Consider the following 12,465-nt stretch of genomic DNA (forward strand, 5'->3'; position numbering starts at 1 on the left):
CCATTCCCTTCTTTTCCACTAGAATCTACCCCACTCCCCTCCAATCCATTCCTTTACTTTCCCTTCAATTCAAATCCTCTCTTCTCCTCTACACTCCTTTCCTAACCCTGCATTCTATTCTTTCACATTCGACTCCATTCAAGTCCATTCCATTGCATTCCACTCCATTGCACTCCAGCCCAATCCCTTCATTTCTTCTCCATTCCAATATTCTGCACTGTACTGCAATTTTTTCCATTCTTTTCCATTCCATTCCATTCCACTCCACGCAACTCCATTGCAATACACTGCATTCCATTCCATTCCATTCTATCCCATTCCCATCCATTCCACCTCATTCCACTCTACTACACTCCACTCCACTCCACTCAACTCCATTCCATTCCTTCCCATTCCACGCCACTCCACTACAATAATCTCCATACCATTCAATTCCAATACACTGCACTTCACTACACTCCATTCCACTCCATTTCATTCCATTCCATTTAATTGAAATCCACTTTTCTCCACTCCACTCCTCTCCACTCCACTGTATTCCATTGCTTACCATTCACCTCCATTCCAGTGCACTATATTCTATTCCATTCCTTTCCAATCAATTCCACCCTATTCCACTCCATTCCACTACCTTCCTTTGTTCTTTCTTCAACTCCACTACACTGCACTGCACTTTTTCCATTCCATTCCATTCCAATCCATTCTGTCCCATTCCATTCCTTTCCATTCCATTCCATTCTTTTCCAGTAGAATCCACTCCACTACACTCCAATCCATTCCATTCCATTTCGCTCAATTCAAATGCACTCTACTCCACTGCACTCCTCTCCAACCCACTGTATTCCATTGCTTCCCATTCACCTCCCGTCGAGTTTATTCCATTCTATTCCATTCCATTCCATTCCATTCCGTTCCATTCCATTCCACTCCATAACACTCCATTCCACTCCCTTCCTTTCTTCTCCATTCCACTACACTCCACTCAACTGCACATTTTTCCATTCCATTCCATTCCATTCCTTTCCATTCCCTTCCATTCCGTTCTGTTCCGTTCCATTTCATTCTATTCAATTCCATTCTTTTCCACTAGAATTCACTCCATTCCACTCCCCTTCATTCCATTCCATTCCATTCCATTCCATACAAATTCACTCTTCTCCCCTTCACTCCTCTCCAATCCACTGCATTCCATTCCTTCCCATTCTCCTCCCTTCCAGTGCACTATATTGTAGTCCATTCCATTCCATTCTACGCTATTCTACTCCACTCCAATCCCTTCCTTTCTTCTCCATTCAACTCCACTAGACACCACTGGTATTTTTTCCATTTCTTTCCATTCCATTCCATTCCATTCCAATCCATACCACTCCATTCCATTCATTTCCACTAGAATCCACTCCACTCCACTCCAATCCATTCCATTCCATTCCATTCAATACAAATCCACTCCTCCACTAAACTGCTCTGCACTCCACTGCATTCCATTCCTTCCGTTTTGCCTCCATTCCAGTCCTCTCCATATCTATCCAATCCATTCCATGCCATTCCATTCCATTCCTTTCCACTCGATTCCACTCCACTCCACTCCCTTCCTTTTTTCTCCATTCCACTCCACTGCACTCTACTGCAGTTTTTCCATTCCATTCCATTCCATTGCATTCCATTGCATTCTATTCCATTCCCGTGATTCCATTCCTTTCCATTACCTTCCATTCCCTTCTTTTCCCCTAGAATCTACTCCACTCCTGTCCAATCCTTTCCATTCCATTCAAATCCACTCTTCTCCACTACACTCCTCTCCAATATCTGCATTCAGTTCTTTCCCATTCGCCTCCACTCCATTCCATTCCATTCCATTCCATTCCACTCTATTGCAATCTACCCTTCTCCCTTCCTGTCTTCTCAATTCCACTACATTGTATTCCACTGCACTTTTTTCCGCTCCATTCCATTCATTCCATTCCATTCCTTTCCATTCCATTCCTTCCATTCCATTTCATTCCACTCCACTCAACTGTGTTCCAATCCACTGCATTCCATTCTGTTCCATTCCAATCCATTCCACCTGAATCCACTCTACTTCTCTCCACTCCTCTACACTCCACTCCACTCCACTCTGTTCCACTCCACTACATTCCATTCCTTCCCATTCCACTCCACTCCACTCCTCTCCATACCATTCAATTCCAATACACTGCACTCCACTCCACTCCATTCCATTCCATTGCATTCCATTCCATTCAATTGAAACACACTTTTCTCCACTCCACTCCTCTCCACTCCACTGTATTCCATTGCTTACCATTCGCCTCCATTCCAGTATACTACGTTCCATTCCTTTCCTTTCCATTCAATTCCACTCTATTCCTCTCCACTCCACTACCTCCCTTTCTTCTCCCTTCAACTCCACTACACTGCACTGCACTTTTTTCCATTCAATTCCATTCCATTCCATTCTTTTCCACTAGAATCTACTCCAATACACTCCAATCCATTCCATTCCATTTCACTCAATTCAAATGCACTCTACTCCACTCCACTACTCTCCAATCCAGTGTACTCAATTCCTTCCCTTTCATCTCCCTTCCAATTTACTCCATTCCATTCCATTCCATTCCATTCCATTCCATTCCACTCCATAACACTCCCTTCCACTCCCTTCCTTTCTTCTCCATTCCACTACACTACACTACACTGCACATTTTTCCATTCCGTTCAATTCCTTTCCATTCCATTCTATTCCATTCCATTCCCTTCCATTCCATTCTGTACCATTCCATTCTATTCAATTCCATTCTTTTCCGCTAGAATTCATTCCACTCCACTCAACTTCATTCCATGCCATTCCATTCCATACAAATTCACTCTTCTCCCCTCCACTCCTCTCCAATCCAATGCACTGAATTCCTTCCAATTCGCCTCCATTCCAGTGCATGCCATAGTATTCCATTCCATTCCATTCCATTCCATTCCATTCCATTCCATTCCATTCCACGCCATTCTACTCCACTCCACCCCCTTTCTTTCTTCTCCATTCAACTCCACTACACACCATTGCACATTTTTCCATTCCATTCCATTCCATTCCAATCCATAACATTCCATTCCATTCCATTCATTTCCTCTAGAATCCACTCCACTCCTCTCCAATACATTCCATTCAATACAAATACACTCTTCTACACTCCACTCCTCTGCACTCCACTGCATTCCATTCCTTCCATTTTCCTTCCATTCCAGTCCACTCCATACCAATCCAATCCATTCCATTCCATTCCCTTCCACTCCATTCCACTCCACTACACTCCCTTCCTTTGTTCACTCCACTCCCTTCCTTTCTTCTCCCTTCCACTCCACTGCATTCTACTCCACTTTTTTCCATTCCATTCCATTCCATTCCATTCCCTTTTTTTCCCCTAAAATCTACTCCACTCCACTAAAATACATTCCATTCCATTCTAATCCACTCTTCTCCACTACACTCCTCTCCATTCTCTGCATTCCATTCTTTCCCTTTCTACTCCATTCCATCCATTCCTTTCCATTCCATTCCATACCATTCTACTCCATTGTAATCCACGTCTCTCCCTTCGTTTTTTCTCCATTCCACTACACTGCACTCCACTGCACTTTTTTCCATTACATTCCTTTCCTTTTCATTTCATTCCATTCTATTCCACTCCACACTACTCCGTTCCAATCCACTGCATTCCATTCCAGTCCATTCTCCTGAATCCACTCTACTGTCCTCCACTCCTCTACACTCCACTCCACTCCCCTCCATTCCACTCCATTCCATTCCTTCCCATTCTTCTCCACTCCACTACACTCCTCTCCATACAATTCATTTCCGATACACTGCACTCTACTCCACTCTGTCACATTCCATTTCATTTCATTGCATCCATTCCATTCAATTCAAATCCACTCTTCTCCACTCCACTCCCCTCCACTCCACTGCTTTCCACTCCTTCCCATTTGCCTCCATTCCAGTCGAATCCATTCCATTCCACTCCATTCCATTCCACTCCATTACATTACATTACATTACATTACATTACATTACATTACATTACATTACATTACATTACATTCCACTCCATTCCAATCCATTCCTTTCTTCTCCATTCCATTCCACTACACTCCACTTCAATTTTTTCCATTAATTCCATTCCATTCCATTCAATTCAAATCGACTCTTCGGCAGTCCACTTCTCTCCACACCACTGCATTCCATTCTTTCCTATTCGCCTCCATTCCAGTCCACTCTATTCCATTCCATTCCATTCCATACCATTCCTTTCCACTCCATTCCACTCTACTCCACTCCCTTCCTTTCTTCTCTGTGCTTATCCACTGCACTCCACTGCACTTTTTTCCATTCCATTCCATTCCATTCCATTCCATTCCATTACTTTCCATTATTTTCCACTAGAATCCACTCCACTCCACTCAAATGGATTCATTTCTATTAAACGTAATTCAAATCCACTGTTCTGCACTACACGCATCTCCACACCACTGCATTCTATTCCTTCATCTTCAACTTCTTTGCAATCCACTCCATTCCATTCCAGTCCATTTCATTACATTTTATTACATTCCACTACATTCCCCTCCACACGACTCCCTTCCGTTCTTCTCCATTCTTCTCCACTGCACTCCACTGCACTTTTTTATATTCTGTTTCTTTCCTTTCAATTCCATTCCCTTCCATTCCATTCCATTCCATTACACTCCTTTCCACTCTTTTCCATTCCATTCTATTCCATTCCATTCCATTATATTCCGTTCCATTCCATTACTTTCCATTCCGTTCCATTCCATTCCATTCTTTTCCACCAGAATCCATTCGACTATACTCCAATCCATTCCATTCTTTCCATTCCATTCAAATGCACCCTTCTCCACTCCGCTCCTCTCCAATCCACTATATTCCACTACTTCCCTTAGGCCTCCATTCCAGTCAATTACATTCCATTCCTTTCCATTCCATTCCGTTCCTTTCCATTCAATTCCATTCCACCTTATAACACTCCCTTCCACTCCGTTCCTTTCTTCTTTGTTCCACCTCACTACACAACATTGCACTTTCTTCCATTCCTTTCCATTCCCCTCAGTTCTGTTCCATTCCTTTCCGTTCCATCTCATTTCTTTCCACTGGAATCCACTTCACTCGACTTCATTCCATTCCATTCCATTCCATTTCATTCCAATTTACTCTTCTCCACTCCAATCCCCTCCACTCCACTGCATTCCATTCCTTCCCGTTTGCCTCCATTCCATTTCAATCCATTCCATTCCATTCTATTCCATTCCATTCCTTTCTATTCCATTCCATTCCATTCTTTTCCACTCCATTCGACTCCACTCCACTCTATTCGTTTGTTCTCTATTAAACTCCACTGCACTACACTCCACTTTTTCCATTCCATTCCATTTCACTCCATTCCACTCCATTCCCCTCCACTCCACTAAGTTCCCTTCTTCCCCATTTCACTATACTGCACTCCACTGCACTTTTTTCCAGTTCATTACATTCCATTCCACTCCATTCCATACCATTCCGTTCCATTCCATTCCATTCCATACCATTCCATTCTATTCCATTCCATTCCCCTCCAAGCAAGTCCCATCAAAACTTCTGCATTCCGTTTCATTCCATTCCATTCCATTCCATTCCATTCCATTCCATTCCATTCCATTCCACCTGAATACACTCTACTGCCCTTCATTCCACTCCACTCTATTCCACTCCATTGCATTCCTTCCCATTCCACCCCACAGCCCTCCACCCCCTCCAATCCATTCATTTCCAATACACTCCACTCCACTCCACTCCATTACATTCCATTCCTTTTCATTCCATTCCACTGTATTGCATTCCATTCCATTACTTTCCATTAAATTCCATTCTCCTCCAATCCACTCCAATCCAACTCACTGCATTCCATTCTGTTCCAGTCCATTGCTTTTCATTCCATCGAATTCAAATCCACTCTTCTCCACATAACTCCCCTCCACTCCACTGCATTCCATTCCTTCCCAATCGTCTCCATTCCAGTGCCATCCATTCCATTCCATTCCAATCAAATCTTATCCACTCCACTCCTCTCCACTCCACTGCATTCCATAACTTCCCATTCGCCTCCATTCCAGTCCACTCCATTGAATTCCATTCCATTCCATTCCATACTGTTCCATTCCATTCCATGCAATTCCACACCATTCCACTCCACTCCACTCCCTTCCTTTCTTCTCCATTCCACTCCACTACACTCCAATGCAATCTTTTCATTCCATTCCATTCCATTCCTTTCCATTCCATTCCATACTTTTCCAATAGAATCCACTCGACTCCACTCCAATCCATTCCATTCCATTTCATTCAAATCCACTCTTATCCACTCCACTTGTCTCCACTCCACTGCATTGCAGTCTTTCCCATTCGCCTCCATTCCAATCCTCTCCATTCCATTCCACTCCATTCCATTCCATTCCACTCCACACAACTCCAATCCAATCCACTGCATTCCATTCCATTCCATTCTATTCCATTCCAAATGATTCCACTCTACGACTTGGCACTCCACTCCACTCCATTCCATTCCTTGCCATTCCACTCCACTCTTCTACACTCCTCTCCATACCATTCAATTCCAATACACTGCACTCCACTCCACTCCATTCCATTCTATTGCATTCCATTCCATTCAGTTGAAATCCCCTTTTCTCCACTCCACTCCACTGTATTCCTTTACTTAGCATTCTCCTCCATTCCAGTGCACTACATTCCATTCCATTCTTTTCCATTCATTCCCACTGTATTCCAGTCCACTCCACTCCCTTTCTTTCTTCTCCATTCAACTCCACCGCACTGCACTGCAGCTTTTTCCTTTCCATTCCATTCCATTCCATTCCGTTCCATTCCGTTCCATTCCATTCCATTCCTATACATTCCATTCCATTCCATTCCATTCCATTCCATTCCATTCCATTCCATTCCATTCCATTCCATTCTACTCCATGCATCTCCATTCCAATCCACTGCATTCCATTCCATTCCATTCTATTCCCTTCCAATCCATTCCACCCGAATCCACTCTACTACCCTCCAATCCTCTACACTCCACTCCACTCCACTCCACTCCATTCCACTCCATTCCATTCCTTCCCATTCTGCTCCACTCCACTACACATCTCTCCATACCATTCATTTCCAGTACACTGTACTCTACTCCACTCCATCCCATTCCATTTCATTTCACTGCATCCATTCCATTCAATTCAAATCCACTCTTCTCCACTCCACTCCTCTACACTCCACTGCATTCCGTTCCTTCCCATTTGCCTCCATTCCAGTCCACTCCATTCCATTCCATTCCAATCCATTCCATTCCATTCCATTCCACACCACTCCACTCCGTTCCTTTCTTCTCCATTGCATTTCCCTACACTCCACTTTTTTCCATTAATTCCATTCCATTCTGTTCCATTCCACTCAAATCGACTCTTCTGCACTCCACTCCTCTCCGCACCACTGCATTCCATTCCTTCTCATTCGACTCCATTCCAGTCCACTCTACTCCATTCCATTCCATTCCTTTCCATACCATTCCATTCCACTCCATTCCACTCTACTCCACTCCCTTCTTCTCCATGCCTATCCACTGCACTCCACTGCACTTTTTTCCATTCCATTTCATTTCATTCCATCCCATTACTTTCCACTCAATTCCAATCTACTCCAATCCACTGCACCTCAATCCACTGCATTCCATTCCATTCCATCCCATTGCATTGCATTCCATTTACTGAATTCAAATCCACTCTTCTCCTCTCCACAACTCTCCACTCCACCACATTGTGTTCCTTCTGATTCGCCTCCATTCCAGTCGACTCATTTCCATTGCATTCCGTTCAAATCCACTCTTATCCACTCCACTCCCCCCCACTCCAGTGCAATCTATACCCTCCCATTCGCCTCCATTGCAGTCCAATCCATTCCATAACAATCAATTGCATTGCGTTCCACTCTTTTCCACTCCAATCCACTCCCTTCCTTTCTTCTCCGTTCCACTCCACTACACCCCTCTGCACTTTTTTCCATTGCATGTCTTCCATTCCTTTCCATTCAATTCCATTCCTTTCCATTATTTTCCACTAGAATCCATTCCATTCCATTCCAATCCATTCCATTCCGTTCCGTTCCATTCAAATCCACACTTCTCCTCTCCACTCCACTGCATTCCATTGCTTCCCAATTGACTCCATTCCAGTCCACTCCATTCCATTCCATTCCTTTCCATTCCATTGCATTGTATTCTATTCCATTCGATTTCATTCCATTCCATTCTTTTCTCTTAGAATAAACACCACTCCTCTCCAATACATTCCATTCCATTCCATTCCCTTCAATTGATATCCATTCTTCTCCACTCCACTGCATTCCATTCCTTCTCATTCACCTACATTCCAGTCCACTCCATTCCATTCCATTCCACTCCATTCATTTCCTTTCCACTCCATTCCACTGCACTCCACTCTGTTCCTTCCTTCTCCATTCCACTCCACTGCACTCCTTTGTATATTTTTCCATTCCATTCTATTCTATCAATTTCTTTCCATTCTATTGCATTCCATTCCAATCCATTGTATTATTTTCCACTAGAATCCACTCCATTCCACTCCAATCCATTCCATTCCATTTAATTAAATAGAAATCCACTCTTCTCCACTAAATTCCTCTTCACTCCACTGCATTCCAATCCTTCCCATTCACTTCTACTCCTGTCCGCTCCATTCCATTCCGTTCCTTTCAATTCCATTCCATTCCATTCCACTCTTTTCCTCTCCACTCCACTCCCATCCTTGATTCTCCATTCCACTCCACTGCAGTTTTTTGAATTCCATTCCATTCCAATCCATTCCAATGCATTCCATTCCATTCTTTTCCATTCAGTTACTTTCCATTTCATTCCATTCCATTTCAGTCTGTTCGATTCCCCTCCACACAACTTCACTCCAATCCACTGCATTCCATTCCATTCCATTTTATTGCATTCCATTCGGTTACTTTCCATTCCATTCCATTCTACTCCAATCCACTCCACTTCAATCCACTGCATTCCATTCTATTCCATTCCATTCTATTGCATTAAATTCCCTTCAGTTCTAATCCACTCTTCTCCACTCCACTCCTCTCCACTCCACTGCATTCCATTCCTTCCCATTCTCCTTCTTTCCACTCTAATCCTTTCCATTCCATTCCAGTGCATTCCACTCCACTCCACTCCCTTCCTTTCTTCTCCATTCCACTCCACTACACTACACTACACTTTTTTCCATTCCATTCCATTTCATTCCAATTCGTTCCATTCCATTCCATTTCACTCTTTTCCACTAGAATCCACTCCAATCCACTCTAGTCCTTTCCATTCCGTTCCATTCAATTCAAATCCACTCTTCCTCCTTCCACTCCTCTCCACTCCACTTCATTCCAATCCTTCCCTTTCACCTCCATTGCTATCCACTACATTCAATTGAATTCCACTCCATTCCATTCCAGTCCATTCCACTCTATTCCCTTCCACTGCATTCCAATCCACTGTATTCCACTCTATTCTACTACACTCCATTCCCATCCTTTCCTCTCCATTTCACTCTTTTGCACTCCACTGCACTTTTCTCCATTGAATTCCTTCACCTTTGAATCCATTCCATTCTAATTCATTCCATTCCACTCCATTCCATTCCAGTCCATTGCACTCCAATCCACTACCTTCCTTTCTTCTCCATTCCACTCCACTACACACCAATGCAATTTTCACTTCTGTTCCTTTCCATTCCATTCCAGTACATTCCATTCTTTTCCACTAGAATCCCCTGCAATCCACTCCAATCCATTCCATTCCATTCCATTCCATTCCATTGAATTCAAATCCAGTCTTCTCCACTCCAGTCCTCTCCACTCCTCTGCATTCCATTCCTTCTCCTTCGCCTCCATTTCCTGCCACTCCATTCCATTCCATTCCATTCCATTCCTTTCCACTCCATTTCATTCACACCATTCTACTCCACTCCATTCCCTTCCTTTCTTCTCCATTCCACTCCACTGCACTCCACTGCTCTTTTTCCTTTCCTTTCCATTCCATTCCATTGCATTCCATTCCATTCCATGCCATTACATTCCATTCAATTTCATTCCATTCCATTCTGTTCCATTGCATGCCATTCTTTAGAACTAGAATCCACTCCATTCCACTCTAATCTGTTGCATTCCATTCCATTCCTTTCAAATCCACTCTTCTCCACTCTACTCCTCTCCACTCCACTGCATTCCATTCATTCCCATCCGGCTGCAGTCCACTTCACTCCACTCCTTTCCATTCCATCCCATTCCATTCCATTCCATTCCATTCCATTCCATTCCATTCCATTCCATTGCATTTCATTGCACTCCATTACATTCCCATCCAATCTGTTCCATTCCATTCCGTTCCATATCATTCCATTTGATTCCATTCCATTCCGCTCCATGCAACTGCACTCCAATACACTGCATTCCTTTCCATTCTATTCTATTCCATTCCACCAGAATCCACTCTACTCCCATCCATTCCTCTCCAATCCATTCCATTCCTTCCCATTCCACTACACTTCACTACCCCCCTCTCCATTCTATTCAGTTCAAATACCCTGCACTCCATTCCACAGCATTCAATTACATTCCATAAATTTTCATTCCGTTCCATTGTTTTCCATTCCTTTCCATTGCTTTCCATTCCATTCCATTCTTCTCCAATACACTCCACTCCAATCTAGTGCAATCCATTCCATTCCATTGCATCCCATTCCATTTAATTCAAATCCACTCTTCTCCACTCCACTCCTCTCCACTCCATGGCAAACAATTCTTCCCATTCAACTCACTTCCTGTCTACACCATGAAATTCCATTCTATTCCTTTAAATTCCATTCCATTCAATTCCGTTCCACTCCGTTTAATGCCACTTCACTGCCTTCCTTTTTATTCCATTGCACTCCATTACACTCCACTGTATTTCTTTCCATCCTATTCCATTCCATTCCATTCCATTGCATTCCCGTCCATTCCTTTCTATTCCACTCCATTCCATTCCATTGTTTTCCACTAGAATCCACTCCACTCCACTCAAAAGAATAGAAAGAAGTTTCACAGAATGCTTTGATGCATTTTTTATGGGAAGATATTTTGTTTTTCACTTTAGGCTTCAATGTTCACCAAATGTACAATTGAAGATTCTACAAAAAGAGTGTTTCAAAGCATCTAAATCAATAGAAAGCCTGAACTCTGTTAGATGAATGCGCAGATCATGAAGAAGTTTCACAGAATGCTTCTGTGTAGTTTTGATGGGAAGATATTACGTTTTTCACCTTAGGCCTCAATGTTCTCCAAATGCCCACTTGCAGATTATACAAAAAGAGTGTTTCAAAACAGCTCAATCAAAAGAAAGTTTCAACTCTGTTAAGTGAATGCACAGATCTGAAAGAAGTTTCACAGAATGCTTCTGTGTACTTTTTACTTGAAAATATTTTGTTTTTCACCAAAGGCCTCAATGCTCTACAAATGTACACTTGCAGATTCTACAAAAAGAGTGTTTCAAAACTGGTCAATCTAAACAAAATTTAAACTCTCTGAGATGAATGCATTGAATAGAAAGAAGTCTCACAGATTGCTTTTGTGTAGTTTTTATGAGAAGATATTTTATTTTTCACTGTAGTCCACAATGTTCTCCAAATGTCCATTTGCAGATTCTACAAAAAGAGTGTTTCAAAACAGTTCAATCACAAGAAAGTTTCAACTCTGTAAGATGAATGCACAGTACAGAGAAAAGTTTCACGGAATCCTTCTGCATAGCTTTTATGGGAAGATATTTCGTTTTTCACCGTGGGCCTAAATGTTTTCCAAATGTCCAATTGAAGATACTACAAAAAGAGTTTTTCTAAACAGATCGAACAAAAGAAATGTTTAACTCTGTAAGAACAACGGAAAGACTGGAAAAAAGTTTCACAGAATGCTTCTGTGTAGTTTTTATTTGAAGATATTCCTTTTTCCATGATAGGCCTCCAAGTGCTCCAAATGTCCACTTGCAGATTCTACAAAAAGAGTGTTTCAAAACTCCTCAATCAAAAGAAAGGTTCTATTCTGGGAGATGAATGCACAGAATAGAAAGAAGTTTCACAGAATGCTTCTGTGCAGTTTTCATGAGAAGATATTTCGTTTCTCACCATTGGCCTCAATGTTCTCCAACTGTCCACTTGCAGATTCTACAAAAAATGTTGCAAAGCAGCTCATTCAAAAGAAAGTCTCAACTCTCTTTGATGAGAGCACAAAACAGAGAAAAGTTTCACAGAATGCCTCAGTGTAGTTTTTATGGGAAGGTAGCTCGTTTTTCACTTTAGGCCTCAATATTCTCCAAATGT

The sequence above is a fragment of the Symphalangus syndactylus genome, chromosome Y (genome assembly GCF_028878055.3).
Source record: "Symphalangus syndactylus isolate Jambi chromosome Y, NHGRI_mSymSyn1-v2.1_pri, whole genome shotgun sequence".
Lineage (NCBI taxonomy): Eukaryota > Metazoa > Chordata > Mammalia > Primates > Hylobatidae > Symphalangus > Symphalangus syndactylus.